The sequence below is a fragment of the Cynocephalus volans genome, chromosome X (assembly GCF_027409185.1).
Source record: "Cynocephalus volans isolate mCynVol1 chromosome X, mCynVol1.pri, whole genome shotgun sequence".
NCBI classification, from domain to species: domain Eukaryota; kingdom Metazoa; phylum Chordata; class Mammalia; order Dermoptera; family Cynocephalidae; genus Cynocephalus; species Cynocephalus volans.
In genome coordinates, this window is record NC_084478.1 from 105,143,450 (window position 1) to 105,165,015 (window position 21,566).

At 37.4% G+C, this 21,566-nt stretch overlaps 1 protein-coding gene and 1 pseudogene across 2 annotated transcripts in view; both read left to right on the plus strand.

The window, feature by feature from the left end:
• LOC134367071 (apoptosis-inducing factor 1, mitochondrial-like) overlaps window positions 1-11,275 on the plus strand; it is a 56,351-nt pseudogene extending 45,076 nt beyond the window's left edge.
• Window positions 1-21,566, plus strand: part of DIAPH2 (diaphanous related formin 2) — an 834,932-nt gene that overhangs the window by 353,194 nt on the left and 460,172 nt on the right. The window lies entirely within an intron of this gene.

The following is a 21,566-nucleotide window of genomic DNA, read 5'->3' on the forward strand; positions in this document are numbered from 1 at the left end:
CCCAGTCCTATTTCCTGAAGTGTTTCTCCTATGTTTTCTTTAAGAAGTTTTATTGTTTCAGGGTGTATATTTAAATCCTTAATCCATTTTGAGTTGATTTTAGTATACGGTGAGAGGTATGGATCTAGTTTCATTCTCCTGCATATGGATATCCAGTTCTCCCAGCACCATTTGCTGAAGAGGCAGTCCCTTCGCCACTGAATAGGCTTGGTGCCTTTGTCAAAGATCAGCTGACAGTAAGTGTGTGGGTTGATTTCTGGATTCTCTATTCTATTCCATTGGTCAGTGTGTCTGCTTTTATGCCAGTACCATACTGTTTTGGTTATTATAGCTTTGTAGTATAGCTTAAAGTCAGGTAGTGTTATGCCTCCAGCTTTATTTTTTTTGCTCAGCATTGCTTTGGCTATGCGTGGTCTTTTATTGTTCCATATAAATGACTGGATAGTTTTTTCCATTTCTGAGAAAAATGTCTTTGGAATTTTGATGGGGATTGCATTGAATTTGTATATCACTTTGGGTAGTATGGACATTTTCACTATGTTGATTCTTCCAATCCAAGAGCATGGGATATCTTTCCATCTTCTTGTATCCTCTCTAATTTCTCTCAGCAGTGGTTTGTAGTTCTCATTATAGAGATTTTTCACCTCCTTGGTTAACTCAATTACTAAGTATTTTATTTTTTTGGTGGCTATTGTAAATGGGCAGGCTTTCTTGATTTCTCTTTCTGCATGGGGAAAAGCTGAAAGCTTTTCCTTTAAGAACAGGAACTAGACAAGGATGCCCACTCTCAACACTCCTATTCAACATAGTGTTGGAAGTACTAGCCAGAGCAATCAGAGAAGAGAAGGAAATAAAGGGCATTCAGATTGGAAAAGATGAAGTCAGACTGTCCCTGTTTGCAGATGACATGATCCTATATATCGAACAGCCTAAAACCTCTACAAAAAAACTGCTGGAATTGATAAATGATTTCAGCACAGTAGCAGGATACAAAATCAACACACAAAAATCAGTAGCATTTCTTTTCTCCAATAGTGAACATAAGGTTTTTTTTAAGACTATTGAGGAGCCGTGAATTCAGGCTGTGGGACGGCTGGCTTTTGACTGAAAATTCTTAGAGAAGATTTTTACCTTCTCCATTCAGCATCAAGGTTTGATACAGGCAATTTTATTTTCAGGCCTCTTGAGAGATGGTTAAGTTTATTTCTAATTTACTGTTAAACTGGGGTGTAGTCCTCTAGGGTTTATAGGGTCATTTCCTATTACTCTTTCCACTCTCATCAGGCCCTGGGCTTGGTTTCCATTCCCTCATACTTGAGGCCTCAGAAACTGAAGCTCAAGTTCATCTGGGTTTAGCAAATTTTCTCAAGGTCAAAGCTGGCTCTACTCATGTCTCTCTCTCTGAGTTCATCTTTCGCTTAGTTTTTGGCCTCCAGGTATTTCCTACTTTCTTGACAGATTATCTATGCATTTTAAATTGTTCTTAAAATATTCATCATGTTTAGTTCTTTTCACTGGGAATTTATGTCAGGGTATGTATCTCTACTTTATTTTCAGAAACAGAAGTTCAAGTGACCTGTTTTTATGTGGACATGTGACATTTCAAAATGAGTTTATTCTTATTTTACAGTTTCCTAAACATGAGATATTGGTACTTGAATACAGAAATTATGGTACCTGGTCTTTTATGAATTCCAACTTTGTTATTTACTTTTTTTATTGTAACATAATTGATTATACATATTTTGGGGTACAGGGTTGATTACCAATATTTATGTACAATATGTGATGATCAAATCAATATTATTAGTATGCTTTGTTGTTTACTAATACTCATTTTTAGAAAAGAGTAAGACATTATTATAACCAGCTATTGAAGAGTGACTCCGGGGGTGATTTCATGAGCAAGAACTCTTGCTCTGTCGGTAGTTGTACTTTCCAGTCCCTCTCTCACACAGTTCTGCCCCTTGTCATTTACAGAAGTAATTTTTTAAAAAAGGAAATCCCAAGGAAAAAAAATTAATACAGTCTATACAGAGCATTATGTTATTAATAGGCCCTTAATAATGAATGTACATGTGCTTCTGTGTATATATGTGTGGTTCGATTCTTCAGCTCGGGACTGGGAGGCATTGAGTGAAAGCTGCCTGCATGCAGTCCCTTCAGGCTCTAGGAGGACTCACAGAGGCTCTGCTTATCATGTAGAGTGACATGACACTGTAGGATTTTGCCATCGGAAGATCTGTCTTAGTTGTTATCTGCCAGTAGTAATGGGTTTTACCAGGGAAACACATATGCCAGCTGTTAAGTTTCATACTAGTGATGGAAATATAAAACATAAATTAATTATAGAATAGCCATTATTAAATGCAATATGCACCAATAAATGACTGTGGCATCTTAAATGCATTTCAATTATAGATATAAGGGTTGAAGGCCAATAACTATGGAAAGACTGGCTTTGAATTTTTTAAATTAGCATACCTTTTAATTTCTAATGTGTGGAATTTAGGAATTCTTAGTTTGGCAATATAGTACTTTCATTTAATTCAGCAAGCATTGTTTTCAATGCCTATTCAGTGCCTGTTACGTGTCAAATGGGTACTAGTCTCTAGTGATGCAAAGATGGTCAAGATATGGCTGATGGCTTTAAGGAGCTCACATTTAATCGGGGAGCTGGATATCTAAACTAATGATAATGCAGTATATTAAGTGCTATATCCAGGATAGGAACAAAAGGCTGTAGAGGCGCAGAGGAGGGAGTAATTAATTCTGCTTAGAAGAGTTCAAGAAGGCATCCTAGAGGAGATGGTATTTTAGCCCAGCCAAATGTGTTTAGGCTGAGAAAGACTGGGATATAAAGAGTATTCAGCAAAGATGTACAGGCTTTGAATTTCCTGACTTTGTCCAGGAATGCTGAAGACTCTGGTGAGGCCGGAGCCTTGGAGTACCTGGAGGCTATTACATTAATTTCAGGCCAGGTTTTGAAAGGCCCTCAATGCCATGCTTATTACTTAAGCTTTATCCTATAGGTAGTGAGAGAAAAATAAAAGATAAGTAATAACATCTTAAAATTTTAAAAAGATAAGTTTAGTAATGAATGTGTTGAAAAAATTGGAGGAGTTAGAGTGAAGGGGAGAAAAAATGCAAAATAAAACAAAAATACAGTAGACTACTGTAAATTCATAGCTCTTCTGTACACCTTAATACATTGTGGTAACTATTCATTTGTTCCCTTCAAGACACAGATTGTGCTTTAATCATTTTTACATTCATATTGCCTACCATAGTGCATGTTATAACTGTAGAATAAATGAATTAGTGAGTGAATAATCTGAACAATAATTGTTTCAGGCTCTAAACAAGGTAGTAGAAATGGGAGCAGAATTTTGCAGGGGGAGAGCAGGCTTAGGGAAAGAAGAGCCAATGATGACTTAAAGATTTCTTCTAAGATATATATTGGATCACAATACCTTTCACCTATGTAGGGAACAGACAAAATACATTTCAGGTAACTGGAAATGAGTTCACGTTAGAGCATCTTTATTTGAAGGTCCTGTAGAAGAGGTAAGAAATTGGATTTATGGGTCTGCCACTTAGGGAAAAGGCCTGGGCTGGAGATACAGATTCAAGAAACATAAACACATAGATTAATGATTAAAGTTTAAAGTCAGGGTAGTGGATTGCACAGGGCAAGAGTATAAAGTAAAAGATGCGAGCATGGGGTCTTTGGGGTCACTTGTATTTAAGGAGTAGATAGAAGAAGAGAATACAATATGGAAAACTAAAAGACCAGTCAGAAGCATAGGATTGTTTATCAGGGACGTCTGGTCTTTGAAGTCATTGAGGAGAAAGTTACAAGAACAAACTGTGTTGTTAATTTAATTAATTCAGTATTTTCCTGTATAGATGCATAGCTATATGTGGATATATATGTAACATACATATATTAACATAGACTTAAAAGATAGCAAGATCACTGCTATCTGGTGTTACATAATTTTCAGGTCTTAAACCACTAGGACAATTTCTAGGAAGGAGTTAAGAGAACAAAGAGTAAATACTTCTTGATTCATATTTTCATCTAAGAGAATGGTGCTCTTATTTTTCTAGTGATCAGCTTAAAGTATTTTTTTTTCATTATGTGTGTTTATGCATTTCAGTTTCATTGATTACATGCTTTAAAAGGTTTTAACGTGGCCACGTAGTGAGGATGTAGCTGTAAGAGCCTTTATGTGGTGGTAAACTCCAGCATTTAATAACTGCTGAAAATGCAGCATCTTCTCTCTTATTGTATTTGACAGGCTTTTTGTTATTATTTTGATACTCGTTATTTTGCCAAGAGGTAACTCATTCCCAAAGGTACTTTATGCCAGGGAAATTTCATTCCACTTTGTGTAGAAAGCTAGGTTTTATATTATCTTTTGAATGAGCATTTTTACTTTGGATTATAAATTACTGGAATTACTTAAGCAAAATTCATGCTGAGATTCTTTATTTTAAAACTGATAACGACCATGTGCATTGAAAGGCTAGACCAGAAAACTGCCAGCAAGTAATCATCTTTGCCTTTGAGAAACGGTTGAATCATTGCATCATGCTTGAGTCACCATCGAATATATCAGTGGATATACTCACTGATTCATTTCTGTTCCTTTTGTTAGACCAAATTTTTCCTTTATCTTCTTTCGTAATGGAATTTGCTAAGTCTGATATGCTTACCTGTAATTTTACAGAACCCAATTTTTTTGTATAGCTCACTATTACACTGCATGTAGTGCAGTATTTGTAGAATGATTGTTGGGGGCAATCGAATGGGAATTGGCATTTATAAAGGTGCCTATTAAGTACCAGTTACTCTGTGTTTTACATATGCTAGTTCACTTAATGAAATGATAGGCAAACGTACTAAGGGAGGCAGTTTGTTGTAGTTGAATGAATATGGATTGGAAGCTATGCTGACCTGGGTTTGAATCCCAGATCTATCAGTCATTAAGTGGATGAAGTTACTTCACGGTCTGAGCCTAAATTTTTGTATAGTAAAAGTGTGATCCTTACTTTGAAGTGTTATTATGGAGATGTGTGATCCTTACTTTGAATTGTTATTATGGAGATATGTAATCTAAGACTTCCATTAAATAGGAGATAATATAATAATCAACATCATTAATAATAACTAATGTTAGAAGGAAATTAAATGTTTGCTTTTTTGGGATACTATTACTGAATTATGTCATGTGTGGCATACAGAGAAATGGGAGAATGTAGGCAATTGCCTTTTTTTTTTTTTTTTTTTTATCTTTTTTGTGACCGGCTGCACCGTGCTCAGCCAGTGAGCGCACCGGCCATCCCTATACAGGATCCAAACCTGCGGTGGGAGCGCTGCTGTGCTCCCAGCGCTGCACCCTCCCGAGTGTGCCACCGGGTCGGCCCGGCAATTGCCTTTTAAGTAAAACTTAAAACAAAACTTTAGTTGAAATTTTAATTTGGCAGTCATGTTGGATACTATAACTTTCTTAAGGCAGGGACTGTTTCTTGCACTTCCTAAGGTAACACCTTGCTCCCTAGTAGGAACTTAACTATTTCTTTAATTTTGTTGGGTTGAAACTGTTTGAAGCAGCATGCTTTTTTACTAAATGTATCCAGCAAATTTTATCCTTTCATTAGAATATTTTCTCCTAATAAGACTACATATGCAGTCAGTAAGTTGAGAAAGCCACCTGTTGTCGTATTGGCAGGCTGCCTAGCCAGTCCATCTATACTTGGTGTGGGGTGAAGCTTTAATAACTACCGTTAGGTCTGCATATTGTCAGATGTCATATATTTAGGACACCATAGGTAATTGGGTTACAGCCAATCTATTTCCTTCAGTTAATGTTGTAGATAAATACTTCATATTTTAGTTTAGCCCCGGTATGACAGAATTAGGTAGTGTTCTAATCTTCATTAGCAGTTTGTTGTCCAGTAACTTTTAGTATGCCAATAAAAATGGCATAGGCTGCTGCTTCTGTGGCATGTCCCATTGAACATAACCAGTTTTGCTCATTTGTTGACGCAAATAGATGGAGTTGTTATATTTCTTTGCTAGAAATGTTGACAGGGCCTCGTTGGCCGTGTTTGTTGTATAAACATTTGGTTCTCTAAACAATAACTTCCAGCCTCATTCTGTTGGTACTGCTACATGCTATTTTTCTCTTCTTATGGCAATGGGAAATGCTATTTTGCCATCAGTAAAAGGAGGGCGTGGTACTTGCTTACTGTCTATGTGGACTTTATTTTCCTGGTTGATTTTGTTAAAGAGCAATTCCAGGAAGCTTTGGGCCGTTGTATCACCTTGTCTCATTCCATTATATATATTGATGCAGCATGGATCACTGAACAGTATAATCTCTTTTGCACAGTTTCTATTGATCTTGCCCAGTAAATCATTGTATGCTGGGTTTGTTCTGAAATCATTTTGGGCGTAAGAGCTGTTCTTGAATTTGACAATCAGGTGCCTTCTTATAATAGGCTAACTTATACAAAGCTGGGATTCAGTTACTTTGTTTCTTTCTCCTTCACTCTATGGATATAGTTATTTTTCCTACCAAACTTCTCAAGTGAGTGGTCTCTACTCACTGTTTCCATTCACTTCTTTCTTGCTTCCTGTAATAGGGCTCTTGTAGTCATGGTTCTTCTGAAATTGCTCATAGGGTCTGAAAATGGCCTATTTTCTTCTGGTCTTTTTTTTTCAGGATTTAGACTATGCGTGACCTTCCTACTACTTTTGACTCTGTTGATGACTTTCTCTTATTGAAACTTTTGGAACAGTGCACTCCCTGTTCTCACACCTTTTTTTTTTTTTTTTTTTTTTTGTCTTTTTCATGACCGGCACCCATCCAGTGACTGCACCGGCCATTCCTATATAGGATCCGAACACGCGGCGGGAGCGTCGCAGCGCTCCTAGCGCCGCACTCTCCCGAGTGCGCCACGGGCTGGGCCCTCTCACACCTTTTTGATTATTGGTTTTGTCCTCTTAATTGGCTGTTCTTTCTTCTCTTACGCCAAGTCTACCAGCATCCTTACTGCTTAGGCTTTAGTTACATCTTAAAGACAGAAAATCAAGTTCACGTTTATCTTCTGGCACCCTCATCATTTTTCCTCTCTAATATTTCACATATTTTACTCACGTAATATTTTCTGAGTATCATTTTCCAGATACTATGGGAGGTAGGATTGGGAGATCAAGTTGTACCAAGCATGTTCTCTTCCCTATGAGTTTGTAACTTAGGTAAGGCGATAAGATGCACACATGAACGTTAATTAAGTAGGAAAACCTTATTTATCAGTGCTGTAGGTAGGTGAAGAATGTAGTGGTAATTAGGGAAGGTTTCATAGAGAAAGTTGCACTTTGAATCTTAATGGATAGATAAAGGTTTGATAGCAAAGATGTGAAGGGAGGTGAGCTCAAAGTATTTTGCAGCTGTTCAGGAATCCTGTCATACTTTTTTATCTTTAGCTGTACTTGTCCTAGGTAGCCAATAGGCAAAAATCACTTAAAATTAGAATCTGTAATCTTTTCATTTAGAATAGGCATACAGAATAATAACAGTGTGCACAAGTCATGTCATACCCATAATATATTAAACGTGTATATTTTGGAGGTAGGACTTTGAGGATGATGTTAAATAAGTATAACCATTTCATTTTTTGTGTTCACTTAAAACTATTGCATCTTACATGCCTCAGTTTTCTTTAAATAGTGCACCTGATATCACATGTAATCTCTGCCCTTTTAAATGTCTTATCAGATTTAGTTCTGTGAGATCTAAGCAGAAAGCTAGATATATTGTCACACTCAACTTTGGAGTTCATGTTTTATAACTGATATTTTAGTACAATTTTCCAGTAAGAAATAGGAATCTATCATTTCTTATTAGCCAATTTGAAGATTTTAATTTAATTGTATTTCTTTATGACTCTTCTGTTCCAAATTTGATGTATTGACTTCCTGCTCCCTCTCTGTAGTTATAACCAATGCTTAAGTTCAGATTCAAAGCATTCTAGGCTAAAAGCAGAGGCACACTTTGGTGGCAGCCATGAGGGAAGCAACAATGATCCCCCACAGTGATAGGACTGAAGTAGCTGGGGTGAAGTAAAGGCCAGCCTAATGGCGAGCACAGCAGGTTTGAAATAGTTTGCTAGGAAAGAGAGTCAGCAGGTTGCTGTCCTGATCCAGTCAAATTTATTTGCTGTCTGTAACTATTAGCAGCTGCTTCTTACCTGGGCTATTTCTCTTTTATCTTTCTTAAGTTTCCAGTAAAACCTTCAATTAGAGGGATTTCTGATTTTGTTTTTTTTAACACAATGCAGGTTTCATTCTAATCTTTATGAAACGTGTTTTACTTCATATGGTAATAGCTCTACCTGCATTCTACAGATTTCAGAAAACTAGTAAGAATTTTGGGGCCATACATTGAGAATACAGTATATGAGTTTTGCTTTTCCCTATGATTTAGTGTTTAATCTTAAACATTGTTTTCATCTTATATATGTGTTTATAAACAGTACAGGACTTTCTATTATCTAACTCTTGGCCTCAAAAATTAATAAAAAGTGCACAGTAGGTAATTACAAATTATTTTACCATAAGTGATTAGGCTTATGTTCTTGTTCTGTATTATATCTTTTGCAGTAATTCTACAGCACTGAATATAGTATTATTAAAAGATAGTTCTCACTGTGAGGAGACAGTTTCTCATAGCTGGGCCCTCATCCAAGAATGCTCATTTTTTTAGGTTCTTAAAAGCTTACCATCTGAACTGTTTCTGGAATTCAGTAGAATAAAGTACCTCAGGGAAGCTTATTGTTAAATTGAAGCCACCTAACCATAATATATTTAATGATACACACACACACACACACACACACACACCAGTTGTGCTTATCAATGACTCAGTAATATATTTAATCACACACACACACACACACACACACACACACACACACACACACACACACACACACACACACACACACACACACACACACACACACACACACACACACACACACACACACACACACACACACACACACACACACACACACACACACACACACACACACCGGTTGTGCTTATCAATGACTCAGTGTTAAACTGAGTTCACCAGGTTTCATACAGGTTGACTCCATTGACTTTGATTAATAGCTTCCATGTTGAATTCAGGTTATCATTATTCTCATTGTTTATAGATGCTATCAACATGCTACTAGGTAGGAACATAACTGAAATTGACCTTGACATAAAACAGAGTATTGTATTTAGGAATATGCACTTTTACTAAATTTGATTCTTGAGATCTGTTGGTCTAAGGTACACAGGCTTTAAAATGACTACATGGTAGAGTGCTTGTGAAGGGAGAGGGGAGCAGGCCCACGCCCACGGTGTTTGACCCATCAGTTGGTGCGTGGAAAGAAAGGGACAGAGGGAGGGTGGAGGAGGTCCAGAGTAGTGGTTCCCGAAACATTCCAGTGTGGAGGCCTTGCAGTGGGTGCTTTAAAGCAGAAGCTGCAGCCCCAGTGCAGACTGCGTGGGTCCAAAGCCTGAGGCAGAGGAACCGGCTCCAGGCAACTTGTTCCAGCAATGGCATGTTCCTCTAGAACTACAGATGATGAGACAAATGGCTAGCTCTGGTGCATCAAGGGGCAAAACAGGTAATTCTGTGTTAGTCCTTATGGTGGGCTTATCAACAATAGGAGCTGGTGCATATGACTATAAGACTATAAAAGATGACCAAAAAAGGTATAATGAATGGATGTCAGGGTTAGGGCTGGCACCAGAAGAGAAACAGAAAAGAGCCACATCATCTGCTCCGTTAGGAGAGACAGTTCCTCAGGTCAGGGCACCAAGTCATGTTCCTTCCCTGCTGATCAGTGGAGGCACTGCTGCGTTTGGTGCAGCCAGATGCATCCACACTTGAGATCCTGGGGCCAGGGTACTGATTGTGTCTGAAGATCCTGAGCTGCCATACATGCGACCTCCTCTTTCAAAAGAACTGTGGTTTTCAGATGATCCAAATGTCACAAAGACATTGTGATTCAGAGAGTGAAATGGAAAAGAGAGAAACATATAGTTCTATCTACCTTCTTTCTATGTCTCTGCTCAGGACCTGCCTCACATTGAGAATGGTGATGTGGCTATCCTCACTGGAAAGAAGGTAGTTCAGCTGGATGAGAGAGGCAGTTCAAGAAATCTGTCTGCTATTGATAGGGCTGAAGCAGAGATGAAGTGCAGAACAACACTTTTCAGAAAGATTGGAGATTTTAGATCCTTGGAGAAGATTTCACGTGAAGTCAAGGTGATTACGATTATCGATGGGAGCTTCCTTGCTAGTGAACTGACCTGTGCTCTTGGCAGAAAGGCTCATGCTTTGGGCACAGAAGTGATTCAAGTCTTCCCTGAAAGCATAAATATGGGAAAGATCTTCCCTGAACACCTCAGCAACTGGACCATTGAAAAAGTCAGACAAAACGAGGTTTAGGTGATGCCCAATACTATTGTTCAATCAGTTGGAGTCAGCAGTGGCAAGTTATTCATCAAGCTGACAAGCAGCAGGAAGGTAGAAACTGACCACATAGTAGCAGCTATGGGCCTGGAGCCCAGTGTTGAGTTGGCCAAGACTGGTGGACTGGAAATAGACCCAGATTTGGGGGGCTTCTGGGTAAATGCAGAGCTACAAGCATGCTCTAACATCTGGGTGGCAGGAGATGCTGCATGCTTCTAGGATATAAAGTTAGGTAGGAGGTGGATAGAGCACCATGATCATGCTGTTGTGAACAGAAGATTGGCTGGAGAAAATATGATGAGCTGCTAAGCCATACTGGCATCAGTCAGTGTTCTGGAGTGATCTGGGCCCCGACGTTGGCTATGAAGCTATTGGTCTTGTGGACAGCAGTTTGCCCACAGTTGGTGTTTTTTGTAAAGCAGCTGCACAAGACAACCCCAAATTGACCACAGAGCAGTCAGGGACTGGTATCTGATCAGAGAGTGAGACAGAGTCTGAGGCCTCAGAAATACTTATCCCTGTGAGCACCCTTGCAGTCCCAAGGCCCTGTCCAAGGGAAGGACTACAGCAAATGTGTCATCTTTTACCTCAGGGACAAAGTGATGGTTGGGATTGTGCTATGGGATATCTTTAACTGAATGCCAGTAGCAAGGAAGATCATTAAGAACAGTGAACAACATGAAGGTCTCAGTGAAGTAGCCAAACTATTCAACATTCATGAGGACTAAAGCCCCACAGTAGACTACACAAGCATTTCACCGTCTCTGACAGCGGGCTGGATGGGCAAAGGAGCATTTTCTATTCAGCAAACTTTTTCTGTGTGTATGAGCATGAATGATCAAGTCCTTTGTGAATGTTTTCAACCATGTAGGCGAATTCACGAAATAAAATCTGATTCTTCTAAATTAAAAAAAAAATTGACTACATGGTGTGCAAAGTCAATGAAACTGAGCTCTACAGTGTGCTTGCTTAGCATTTTGGCTAGCTCAACTCTAGATTTTGTTTAGACTGAATTTTAACTTTTTTGAAGACTCTAGTTTTTATTGAATAAAATATTTTTCTCTTCCTATTTTGCATATTCCAAGTCCTTGCCTGCCCTGGTTGTTTTCAGCAACCTGGCAAAATAGGAGCATGTGTACAGCAGGCAAAAATAAATCTATTTTTCAACTGCCTTTTGCTTTCCTTTTCAATAGCTAAAGCTTATTTTTTTCCCCTCTATTTTTGTGACAACTGCACCTATAAAAGGGAAGAAAGGCAATGGTATTTGATACTCATTTTAGTATTTATTATGTATTATAGTTGTAATTAATACATAAAATGCACTTTTATGTATTCTAAAATCTTTTACCCAACAGAGTGATACATTATATGAATATACAGAAGACCCTTGTTTTCAAAAATATATCTAGTTCATAATTGATTTAAATATAAAGGGTATACCTTGAGGATCCTTTGCTTTCTCTTAAAATATTATTTGTCACTACTCTGAGCCCAACTGTTGACAAAATATTGCCTTCAGTATTAGAGTCTGAGACTTAGAAGAAATTACAAAGAGGGCTTCCATGGGTTACTGTTGATAGTATTTTGGAGTTTTTATTTGGAGGAATATTTATTGAGCTATTACAGAGTGTTGTGCTATGTGCTAATGGAACAGTTGTTCCAAGCTTTGCTAATATCGAGAATTACCTGGGGAGTTTTTAAGACAAAATTTCTGAGGCTCTACCTATGGAGATTCTGAAATTATGATGCAGTAGGTAAGGATGTGTTAGGATTCAGATTACAGTTAGGTGAGAGAACAGGAGGGAAGGACAGAGAGATGGTGTGAGGCATTCTTCCAGGGAGCTTGACAATGTAACAGAGAGGATGACAGACTGAGAAGGAACAGGGTCATGTGTCTGTTTGTCCTAAGAATAGGAGAACTTAAAACTTATTTGAATTTTATTCTTATCATGTCTTTTTAATTTCCAAAGTAGTCTCAAATATTATTTTGCTGTTTTCAAATAGAAAGTCCCCAACAGACTAAACTTGACTTAAAACAGAGAGAAGTGAAAAATTTAGGTACTCCCTCTCTTCCCCTTCCAAAATTTTTTCTAATACTTCGATCATCTTCAACAGAATATACTGATGTGGTTTCTGAACTAAAGAAAATTACTGCTGAAAAATAAAATTGAAACCAATTGGAATCCGAATGGGGAAAACAGAGACAATGTAACACTGGTTGTTTCCTATCGAGCTCAGCTAGCAAATTGAGATACTCAGTAATATTTTTATGTGCATAAAGTAAGAGAATGGTATTATATGAAATTCAAAGTTCTGATTTATGTTTATTTTTTATGGAACTGAGTTTTTCGCTATCATAAACTGGTATATCCCAAATAAAGCACTACCAAATACTGTAGCTCCTCATGAGTTCTCGTTTAACCCTAATAATGATGGGATGGTAAAAATTATGAAATTTAACTAATTTTATAATTTTCCTAAAGCTTATTTGCTTTTATGGTTATTTTACATGTAGACATATGATAAAATCATATGAATATATGGGGAGTGAGATAAAGGACAGTTACAGTTTTGGATCAAATCATTGATCCCTGTAGGACTGAGATGTTTACAAAACATGAGTATAAATGTGTTTCATTATGTGAACACTATTTGAAAAGCAGAATTATCAGTCAACAATTTTAGCAAGGCACTTCTAGATGCTACTTTGCAAGGGAAGTGTTGAACATTTACTCACATTTTCAAAGGTGGAAACAAGAATAAATTGACCTCAGTTGCAACAGGAAGGGCATAAGGGACCAGGCACTTATTAAGCAGCTACTATGCCAGGGGTTGGCAAACTATGGCCTGCAGGCCAAATCAGCTGGCTACCTATTTTTGTAAACAAGATGTTATTGGAACACTGTCATGCTTATTCATTAACTCGTTTATGGCTGCCTTCTCACTACAATGGCAGAGTTGAGTAGTTGCAACAGAGACTGTATGACCTGAAAAGCCTAAAATATTTATTATCAAGCCATAGACTGAAAAAGTTTGTTTACCTTTATAATATGTTACTGGAACTTTTCCATGTGTGTTTCATTTATTTCTCACAACACCCCTATAAAGCAACTGTCATTACCCACATGGTGTAAATAATATAAATTTTCCATACTTCAAAACTGATAAATGCTTTCTCATTAATACTCATGTTTTCATAGTCCTTACACAATTTCTGGAATTTGCCTCAACTGCTTTTCAAAGGCTCTCCTGGCTGATTCTGGGAGTTGGTAGGGGTGGAGATGATCAGAAACTAGTCACCTAATGTTCTTTGGCTTGAGCTTCCTCATCGTGCCTCTACCTTCTGTGAGCATACCGCTTCACTCTGCACAACCATTTATTCATCCAGTGGTTTCATTGAGCCATTTTTCATCTGGTGATTCCTGTGAGGCCTTGGATCTGTGACATAATATCCAGTCCTCTCAGTCTAGTTCTTTGTTCATAAGTTACACAAAAATAAGTTCACAAGGCTGAACTAGGTGGGCATCACCACCAAGCCATTGCTCCATCTCTATTCTCTAGTCTTCATCTTCCCCTGCAATCATTAAAAGTAAATAACACCCAGGACCTCCTGCAGGGATCACTGACCACCAAACTCACTCAGAATTTGAGTTTGGGCAAGGCAAGCAAAGATACCAAGCCATGTCCAGAGAAAAGAAACTACTGCTTTGATTTAGTACTCAGGCAAGCACAGCAAACACTTTGGTTGGAAGGAAGAACTTTATGAGAAATATTAAACCATGGGATTTGTTCAGTATCTCCACTGAATCTTTTAATCTCAAATTACTTAGTAATTAATATGTGGGAGGCAACTGTGAGTTTCCTTCAGTATCTATGGAGAATGGTGGTGCATAGTGGTAAGAGTACAGTCTTTGGAGCTAGAAAGCGTGGGATTAAAACCCACCTCTGACATTTAATTTTTTTCTGCAATCTTTCACATGTCTCTGGAGATCTCAGTTTCCTTATTTGTAAAATAGGAATAATAATACTGTTATGGACTGAATATTTGTGTCCCTCCATAATTCATATGCTGAAGACCTAACTTATAGTGTGGCCATACTTGGAGATAGAGCCTTTAAAGAAGTAAGTAAGGTTAAATGAGGTCGTAAGGGTAGGGTACTGGTCTGATAGGATTTGTGTCCTTATGAGACACCAGAGAGTTCACTCTCTCTCCATGCTCACACACTGAAGAAAGGCCATATGAGCATGCAGTAAGACGGAAGCTGTGCACAAGCTAAGAGAAGAGACCTCAAAATGAAACCTACCTTTGTGGCACCTTGATCTTGGACTTCCCACCTCCAGAACTGTGAGAAATAAACTTCTGGTGTTTAAGCCACGCAGTCTTTGGTATTTTGTTATGGCAGTCCTAGCAAATTAATACAGTGCAGTTGCTAGGAAAAACCATCCAATGCAATGCCTGATGGTAGTTGTATGTATACTCTTAATATGAAAAACTAGTATTTTCCCAGATTATATAAGTCTACAGATAGAAATAAAACCAAGGAAACTATTGCACAAGAGATAAACCTGAGCTGGCCTTTGTCTTCAATTGCAGGAACTATAGTCTTCTCCAATTCTCCTCAATTGGTTTAGGAATTCTCCAGGGGAGGCTTACTTGCATATATAATGTCTAGGTAATATAGACTTTTGTATATTTAACTTTCAAAGTATTCATTGCAGGCATTATAACTCATTGAAACTCTTAAGTTGCCTTTTATACCATGAATTCAGGCATTTTTATAGACATGATAGTGCTGTGCACCTACCAACAGTCCTGTTTTTGTAGAATTGCTATTTTTGTGTGTACAGGAAATATTTGTGCAGTTATTTTAATATTTTTATCACAATTTGACTTTGTTTTATAAATCATAAGTAGTGAATAGGCAAACGAATATGTTGATACCAGTGATAAAAAGTATGGATATCAGTTAGCATAACATTCTCCAGGTTCATTCATGTTGTTGCAAATGACAGAATTTTGTTCTTTTATAAGGCTGAATAGAATTCCATTTTAAAAATCCATTCATCTGTTGATGGACAGTTAAGTTGTTTTCATGTCTTGGCTATTGTGAATAATGCTGCAATGAACATGAGAGTGCCAGGCGCAGAAAGACATATACTGCATGATCTCACTCATATGTGGAGTCTAAAAAAGTTGAACTCATAGAAGTAGAGTAGAATGGTGGTTACCAGAGATGGGGGAGGGAAGGATGGGGAAAAGGGAGATGTTGATCAAAGGATACAAAGTTTCAGTTAGGAGAAATAAGTTTTAGTGAGCTATTATAGCAAATGATGACTATAGTTAATAATAATGTATCGTATATTTCAAAGTTGCTAAAAGAGTGAGTGGATTTCAATGTTCTTGTCACAAAAAAATAACTAGGTGAGGTAATATGTTAATTAGCTTGATTTAATCATTCCACAATATGTGTGTGTGTGTATATATACATATATATATCAAAATACCACATTGTTGCTCATATATATACAATTATTTGTCAATTCAAAATAAAGTTAAAAAGAGATATGGGTATCAAACATAATACAATTGTGAGAGAAGTGGAATTCATTAGCCTTATTGAAAGCAGTGCATCTTTTAGCCTCCCACCACTCATAACATATAATTATTTGTTAAAATTTTGCTTATTTGAATTTCTCTCATATATTCCAATATTCCTTTAGGCTTCTAGAGCTAGACTCCCATTTCATGTGTGTCATTTTGCTCTTCCTCTGCCCTATTTTCGATGTTAATTGGAAGCCTGGACTATGTCTCTGTGATACAACCTCAAGTGGGCAAAGTACATTTTCCCCAACTTGTACCACAGAGCACTTCTGCACTGTGCACTCATATATTACAGATGTTTTAGTGATGTAATCCTTTTGTGCTTCTTTGTGTTTCTCTTCATTTTTGAGTAGATAATATATTTACATGGTTCAAAATTGGTCAAGGGCCACAGAAAAACAATTACATTGTATAATATTGAATATACTAATTATCCAGTATTGGATCATTTCTCATCACCGCTACATCTACCAAAGTGTTCCAAGCCACCTGATTTGAGCATCACATATTACACACAGGTATTGATATTCAACTCTGTACTCCATGATATTTATAATCAACTACTCAGTTTCCTCTCTAGAAGTAACTAATATAATTAACTTCTTGTGTATCCTCTCAGAAACAGTTTATGTATATATCAGTAAATACATATATTCTTCCCTCTTTTTTTCCATAAATGGTAGCATATAATATACAGTCTTGTATACCTTGTTTATTTTATTTAACTATTTATTAAATATCATTCCATATTATTTTATAAAGAGCTTCCTTGATCACTGATATAGCAGCAGAGTAGTCCATTGTGTGGATATATCATAGTTGAATCATGCAGTCTTCTATTGAGCTTTTGGGGTATTTCAAATGTTTTGCTATTGTAAACAATGCCCAGTATGCAATAGTGTTTTAAATGTCTTCAATAGATGGACATTTATAATCTTTTGCTATTAACAATACTGGAATATGCAACCTTATACATAAATCATTTTGCACCAGTGAGAATATATATGTAAGATATATCCCAAAATAATTGGAGTGCCTATTCTTTTCCAGTTATGATTCTAGGTGCTAGTATGTAACAGTGAACAGAACTTTCAATATAGTGGAAGATATAGACAATAAACAAATAAGCAAGACATGTATTATGACAGATGGTGACAATTGCTATGGAGAAAAATGAAGCAGGCAAAGAGAAAAAGGAGTGCCAAGAGAGAGGAGTTGCAATTTTGAACCGCATCATCAGGAAAGGTCTTTGAGAGAGAGTGACATTGAACAAAGATCTTAAAGAAGTAAGGGACAATCTGAGGATGACAGAACATCAAGCGCAAAGGCTCTGCTGTGGGAAGTTGGGCTGGTGTATTTGAAAATAGAGAGGAAGCTAGCATGGCTGGAGTAAAGTGAATAAGAGGAAAGTGTTAGCAAAGGAGGTCAGAATAGCTACGGAAGGGGCGTGAAATAAAGCAGGACACTCTCGGCTGTTATGGAGACTTTGGCTTTTACTCTGAATAAAAACAGGAAGCCATTGTGTTACCGCCAGACCAGGCTCTGCTTGCCCTCCCACATTAAACAAATGACTCAAAAGTCCAGAAGTTGGTGCAAGTATTAGAAGGTTTATTCAGATAAGTGGCATATAGGGGATGACCAGGCTAAAATCATCCCAACTTCTGATGCCTGTTCTGGGGTTTATAAAGGGGTAGAGGCAGGAAGATGAGGTAAGGATCTTTGTTCTGAAGGAAAAGGTGGAGGGTGGGGGTGGGGGATCTGGGAGCAGCAGATGGTCTGAGTCAAATGTCAGGGTCCCATGATGGAATGGAAACTTCAGCGTCACAGAGCCTGTGATCAGCTTCAAGTCCTTGATGTTACCTCGAGGTTGGAGTCTTTATCTCCTAGGGAGAGCTCAAGGATAATTACCTTAGTCAAACATCATAAAAATACTTGACTTGGATTTCTAATTAACGTGGTTGCAGTTTTCCTTTAAGAAAGAGGGGGAGTTTACAACCGGCCAGGTTGTCTTGCCTCTCTCTTATATCTCCTCTTGCTTGCAGCTGATCAGAGAGGTTAAGAAAAACAAGAAACTTAGTTTCAGTCCTTAATTGTAGGCGCACAACCTCTAAAGTAAATCAGCATAAGAGGAGGTGATTTCATCTCTGGGCAGTCTCTCAATTCCTCTGCTAACCTCAAGGAACTGATGATTGTCAGTTCTGAGTTAATGGCTGAAATGTTCTGCTTGGTCTTAGTTACCCCAAAGATGGTTGTTTTTCTGGCTAAGGTCCCTTTAAGTTGGAGGGTTTTGAACAGAGGCATAACATTAATTAATAAATTGATAGGATAAAATGAAGAGAGCAAAAGCAGAATGGAGACTGGTTATGAGGCTACTGCAATAACCCAGGCTGCATGTGATGGTGGCTTGGAACACTTAGGTAGAAGTAGAGGTGATGAGACATGATCCAATACTGGATTTGCTAAAGAATGGGATGTGGCCTGTGAGAGTGCAGAGTCAATGATGACCCCACATTTATTTTTGCTTGAACAATTAGAAGGACTGAGTTGCCATTTGTTGAAAAGGGGAAGACTATGGGATGAGGCTTGGGAGTATGATCAGGAGTTTGGTTTGGGGTGTCCTAAATTTAAGAAGCTTATTAGACAATCAAGTGGAGATATCCAGAAGATGAGAAGGAACTACTGAAGTAGCTTCTTTTAGGACAAGTAGTTTCTCAGCAGTTTCATTTGAATCAATCCCCGGTAGAATCTATAACACTGACTTTCTAGACATGCTCAGATTTCCTTACTTGAAACTGAGGTTGAAAAATACTACTTTGTCAAGTTGAGATCCTGGCTACAAGTATTTTGGGGTGTTATTTTGTTCAGTCTTGCTCAGCAAGGTTAACTAAACTACTGGTTAAACTAAATTGTGTACAGGATTTGTACCACTCTGAGATGGACCACATTAAATCAGAAAAGCCTGAGTCTGATGAATGTCCAAACTGTATTCTCAACAAGAAACGCCCTATTGGCCTAGTGGTACTGGGTTTTAGCATCATAATTCCTATGTCATGCTTTTCTCAGTACTCCTCTACACATTTAGCTCTTGGGGCTTATTGCTGGTGTAAGGGCCGAAAGAAAACTTCTTCACCCCTAAAGGTTCATTAATAAAAATCACTAGCAAATTTAGATCAGTATGAAGAAAAGGTATAACAAGTTGTATTATTTAATGTGCTGGGAATGGGGCAAAGCACAGGGGAATCACATAGTAATATCCCAATTTTCAGTTTGGGTACAAACTTTAGACATCTTGTACGCAAATAAAATACTGCAGGCAGTCTCATAGCTGCCCTCAGAAAGAATAGATAGTAGACAAAGGAGGGGTGCCTCAGAGGGAGCCTGGCTGTTTGTATTTACAGATGTAAATTTCTTTCCACAAAGAAATAGCCTTCTAGCTAATCTTCTTTTTCCAGTCTCTCTGAATTAACCATCTTGAAATATTTCAAAGAAATACATTTTGGGGCTGAAATATTTTGCTTTCCCACACTGGACTCATTGATTTGTGACATGAATGGTGAAATTTAACATAACAGGTAGTTTTCTGAGTACATGGGTTGGCCAGAAAAACTTCTTACAAAGCCAGAGACAACAGGTGGGAAAACTAAACGCACTGACTCTAGCATAAGTAAGGTACTTCACGTAGGTTAAAGGTTAACAGGAAGAACTTCAACAACCTCATTTGTCAAATACTAGTTTGAGTTAAGAACTATATACTTCAGTTTTGGAATTTAAATGACTACTTCAAACAAGGGAAATTCTTCCCCCAAAACTCTGACAACTTTATCTCTCCTAAAGTATACATTACCTGCTGAGCTATTGAGTTCCATTTGAAAATATACATTAGCTATGCACGTTGTTAAACATAGGGTTCTGGTGACATTTAGCAGTGTTCAGTAATTGGCTTAATGAACAGGTGTACAAGTATATTAGTTATGCAGATGTTAATTTGCAGTAACATGTGCTTCCTGATTTGGGAGGTTCTTGTATAAACTACAACCAGTAAGATTTGTTCCTTAATTAGGAAATCATTACAAAGTATGTGTGTGTGATTCCCACCATTAGAACCATTAGTCTTGTTTAATGTGTTCTGAACTTCGGGAACACTCCTGATAATGCCATTTCTATTGCTTTGGGTACTATGCAGGTGTCAGAATGAAATCTACCTTTCTGTGGGATGCCTTAGTTAGCGTGCAGCTGTAGGTGACATGGAAAGGGAAAGCTTCACAGCTGTAATATGTAGCATGTAAGATACAAATGCAATCTCTTACTGCATTTCGCATCAGCTTTCCCTCTCAAGGATCGGTATGCAAATGTATTTAATATTCCTCACAAAACAGACTCAAAACAAGTGAACACAAAATTGTGGCTGCTTACTGAACTGACTAATCTTTACCTGCATTTTTTATTATTCTTTTTCATATTATTTGTAATTCCTGTCTACATGTGGTCCTCAGGATTTCCAAGGCTGTTTATAAACTATAAAAATGGATGGGAATATTTATAGAATTTAGTCATATGATTTTTATTTTTATATTTTAAAAAATGGAAAACTACAAAGGCTATTATAGCAAATGCTCATAGTATCAGCCACTCAGAATGAACAGATGTTTACATTTAGTTGTATTTACTGCAGATCTTTGCTTTTAAGGAAATAAAACATCAGAGGTAAGGAAGTTTCCAAGGTCCCCCTCCCGCATCACTTTCCTCACCTAAGGCAACCACTGTCATTAATCTGCTGAGTAGCTAGTCCATGTTTTTATAATTGTGCTACATTTATACTCGTCCAAGAACAATACACAAGAGTAGTTTGTTTTATTTTAAATTTAAATGAATGAGATTATACTGTGTGTACCATTTTCCTCAACTTTTATTTTTTCACTCAGCATTGTATTTGGGATCCATCCTTATTGAAATATTTAGCAGTAGTACAGTCACTGTAAATGCTGTGTGGTATTCCACTATATTAACATACCATAATCTAGCCATTCCATAACCCCTGGGCATGTGGGTTGTTTCTAATTTTTGTACTGCCATAAACACTGCACTGAACATCCTGTCTCCTTGACCATTTGACCTATAGGTGGAAGTGTTGGGTTATATTTATGGCAAGTACACCTTCAAATATATTAGATATTGTTAAATGCTTATTTTAAGATTGTTGCCTAATTTTTACTGCCACTGTTGGCATAATCAAATTCTTATTTCTCTATATCCCCATCAGTACTTGGTATTATGAGACTTTTTTATTTTCAATTTGATGACTGTGAAATGGTATTTCCTTGGTTTTTATTTGCATTTCGCTGATTACTGGTAAGGCTGAGCATCTTTTCATTACTAGCTATATGACCTTGGTTAGATGATTCAGTTTTTTTGTTTCT